The sequence below is a fragment of the Megalops cyprinoides genome, chromosome 21 (assembly GCF_013368585.1).
Source record: "Megalops cyprinoides isolate fMegCyp1 chromosome 21, fMegCyp1.pri, whole genome shotgun sequence".
Taxonomy (NCBI): Eukaryota; Metazoa; Chordata; class Actinopteri; order Elopiformes; family Megalopidae; genus Megalops; species Megalops cyprinoides.
In genome coordinates this window covers 3,025,585-3,029,400 of record NC_050603.1, presented here as the reverse complement: position 1 = coordinate 3,029,400, position 3,816 = coordinate 3,025,585, and the positions used below count along the sequence as shown (strand labels likewise).

Below are 3,816 nucleotides of genomic sequence, written 5' to 3'. Positions count from 1 at the left end.
CACACACTGTCCCTCTAACCACACAGTGGCATTCCTCAAGTGCCGTCTACTGGGCGATAGGCAGAGCAGGGTCTGTCAGGGTGTAGAGGCAGTCCAGTCTTGGAAAAGAAAGCAAGAAACCCAGATAGAAGCACGGCGACACAGTGAGAGATCCATTCTGTCACAGCGCCCCCTACAGAGAGAAAGTCTCTCTCCTACCTGTCCCTGTTGCAGAGAAATTGCTTGCATGTTTTCACAGTGGGTAAAAACTGGCGGTCTTCACAGTGAGAGAGAAGAGGCTCAGATGCAAAGGTTTTGCTGTATTCAAAGCCATGTTACTAGGACAGTCTTTATCCTACTACAGTGATAATGACCATCACATGGGGTCTTTTTAAGTTGATAATGACATCATGGCTAAAAACTATTGTTTTTCATCAGGAGTTTTATGCTTACAAAGCTGCTTACATATTACACACTTTCTACAGCTTTGTAGTTACATGAACCAAACCTAGCCATCTTACAGTATTGTAGCCAATGAACTGATTGCTTCCTAGTAAATTTGCATAAACTGTAAGCAGTCTGAGACATGCTCTAGAATATCCTGTTTCCTGTACCACAGAACCAGTTTGCCAGGCTAAGTAACACAGATTGGCAAATCTAGTCTCTCTTATTTACATTTACATTTATTTATTTAGCAGATGCTTTTATCCAAAGCGACGTACAAAAGTGCATACAGTAAGTATTAGCGACAGTACGGGGACAGGATGTGTACAGTTCCACAATGAGACAATTGTCAGCTGAGAGCAAGGTCTGTTATTCTTTGCTGTTTTATGGCTAGCTGAGTGCTCAGTGTACAACATGTAACCACAACAGATGGATAATCAATTAAGCAATCCTGTATACACAAAATAAAATTTCAGCTATCATATGAGACAGAGTGACCTCTTTACCCAAATAAAACAGCACATGATAGTTATGCATAAATAGCAACATACGTACACAGTTGTTTGACAGCTTGATTTGTATGTGTTGAGAGGGAAGGGCCAGAAAGCATACAGATGTGCTGGAGACCGGAGCCCAGTGGTGCACAGAAACATTCCCAGATCCAGATTAACTGTATTTTACTGAACCGGTACCAGACAAAGTTAATCACTTACACTGATGCCCTACCTGTAGTGCTGATAATGATGTCGATCAGGGCTCTTCAACAACTTTTTCCATACAGGCCAGATTTTTAAAAAATACAGTAACTGGGACAGAAATGCCCCCTTCAAAGTATATCTGTATAAACGACACAGACACAATTTTAAAATAAGCATAGTTATTATTTATAACATTCAGAACAAAGCAGCACCACAACCTTCTATTTATGTCTCCCCTGTGGTGATAAATTTAGAACAGGTGAGTGCTTATTAGACAGACGTGTTTATTCAAAGTAACTTGCATACCTTACCTTTTACATGTTATATTGTTACGAGCAGCTACACCTGGCTCAAAAACAAACGATAAGAAATGGCGGTAAAGGAACAGCCAGCTGAACCTGACTGTTTTACTGCACATTCACACAAGACACAAACCAACAAAGCCAAAATGTGGTACGAGGCAGGCCTCCCAGTCCAGGTGAATGTGTTCACTCTGGGGGTGTCCTCATGGCGGTTTGATCAGTTAATTTTAAAAACGATGGGACACAGGTGACAGTCCAACTCTGCGAAGTGGAACATACAAGGGGCAGTGATAACATGCAGGTTAGCGAGTCCCCACAGTAGCGTAACAAACCAGCCAAGCGCTACAGTCGCTGAAGGTCCAACAAGCACAGTTCACTGGTGTCCCAGCAAAAAAACAAACAGTGACATTAAAATTACCCAGAGTCCTCGCTGGCCCAAACAAATGCTAGCTCATTGTCTCATCATCAAAGAGCTCCTGCTCCTCCAAACCCTCTCCAGTTCAAACTTGACGCCAGAAGTTTGGATCTCCTGCTCATCTTCCGGTTGGTCATTCACCTTTATAGGCTTACCTGGAAGGGAGGCTGCCTCTAGCTGCGTGTCGACATTAGGAGCAAGTGCAAAATCAAAGAAACAAAACAAAAAGTGTGTGTGTGCGAGCGTGCGTTTGTGTGTGTGTGTGTGTGTTAGCAGTTAGGCAGTCACGATTTCCACTGTTGATGCATATTCATGACTTTTGTTTTGTTTCTGAATGATCAAACAGACAACAAGGACAGACTACAAGCTCCACGTCAATAGCTAAATTCATGTAGCCGCACAAATTTGGACTGGCTCTGTGAAAACAAGGTTTTGAGAGTAAAATACCATGAAAAAGGAGAAAAACACCCCTCTACTATGTGGGAGCTGCCAGTACCAGCCAGTAACACCTTAGAGTAAGCTGTTTAGAGAAAGTATTCATACATTTTGCATTCATGAGAGATTGATTGAAGAGAAGTCATGTGTGTACACCTGTTTGATTTTTTTTTAGAAGAAGAAGAAGAACATCCTGGAAGTCTTCACTCTCCCCTGATGCTCTTCTCTCAGTTCCTCCCCTGTAAGTACAGCACACTGGGGTCAGAGGTCATTCATGTGTAGAAGAATGAGGCTCTTAAACCCATGACAGCTACCTGCTCAATGAGGTAAATGGAAAATAATGGTACTTACTGTCTGGGTAAAGAAAGATTCCTCAAGCCCTTGCTGTGGGGTCGGAGGAGGTATTAGAACAATACTCTGCAGCTATGGGGGTAAAACACAACCGCTCAAACAGCTGCACTGATTCAGGTACAGGTGTGTAGAGTCAAAGACACAGAGGACAGAACCACAATGCAGGACACTCCATTTATAATAATCATCCAAGACAAATGAAAGGATGAAATGGACTCTCATATTTTATGTTTTACAGTTGGTTATGGTTACAGTTTTTGCATGTTGTCCATTTATACAGTTAGGTATTTACTGAGGCAACTGTAGGTTAAGCAACTTTCCCAAGGGTACAGCTGAGCAGCAGTGACCCAGCAGGGAACTGAACCAGCAACCTTTCAGTCACTAGTCCTGCTCCATAGCACTATGTTACACTGCTGCCATAATGTTATTATTTTACATAATATTTCTTAAAAGTCACATAAATAAAGCCAAACTGACCTTCTCCCCTCCCTCCTCCCCCAATGAGTCTTGTCCCCATCTTTGCCAAACCCCCACCCAAATGTCTGGGCTCCCACCTTGGTCACCATATTGCCCCTGCCTCTGGTCTGTGGAGAGATGCCTTCTTGTCAGGGCCAGGGACTCTCCATGTCTGTAGCGATTACGTAAAGGCCTCAGCTCCTCTGACTGGGTTCAGCAGATGTGGAATATTTTGTAATAGCAAAGAGGCCAAAGATAGAGCATTCACATTAAAGGTCTGACCTTAGTTTATGCATTTGTATTCTTTGTGAACTCTTGCCTATGCATGGGCACAAAACGTGCTAACTTCCTCCTCCAACTGACAGCTAGTGGCTCCAACCATGTCTCAACACACTCCTACATTGAAGCTTGGTGTCACCGACTGATCTACCCCAGTTCTGTGTTCTGTGTCTTACTACGGGAAGCAAACTAGCTGGGTCAGAGGAAAGAGTTCAATGTATTTTGAATGATCTGTGTTGTTGAGGCAGAGACACCAAAGCGCTCACACAAGTCAGCTATACCTTCTGCTAGGGTTGGTCATGAAGTCAAATAGCTTCAGCACTGTGAATGGCAGCTGGATTCCTCCCATAACCCTGACTGAGCAGTCCAAAGCTACAATGTAAGACCACAGCCTTGGGTGGTCAATCAGACCCTCCACACCACCTCCCCTCCTTTTCCTCCTAATGAGCCCAATCCT

General features: G+C 43.5%; 1 long non-coding RNA gene across 1 annotated transcript; it reads right to left on the bottom strand.

Annotated features, from left to right (window-relative positions):
* Positions 1-2,452: 2,452 nt before the first annotated feature.
* Positions 2,453-2,698, bottom strand: LOC118796493. The gene is made up of 2 exons (XR_005005894.1): positions 2,625-2,698; positions 2,453-2,512 (listed from the first exon to the last, which is right to left on the bottom strand). It is a non-coding gene; the product is annotated as an uncharacterized LOC118796493 (long non-coding RNA).
* Positions 2,699-3,816: the final 1,118 nt, after the last annotated feature.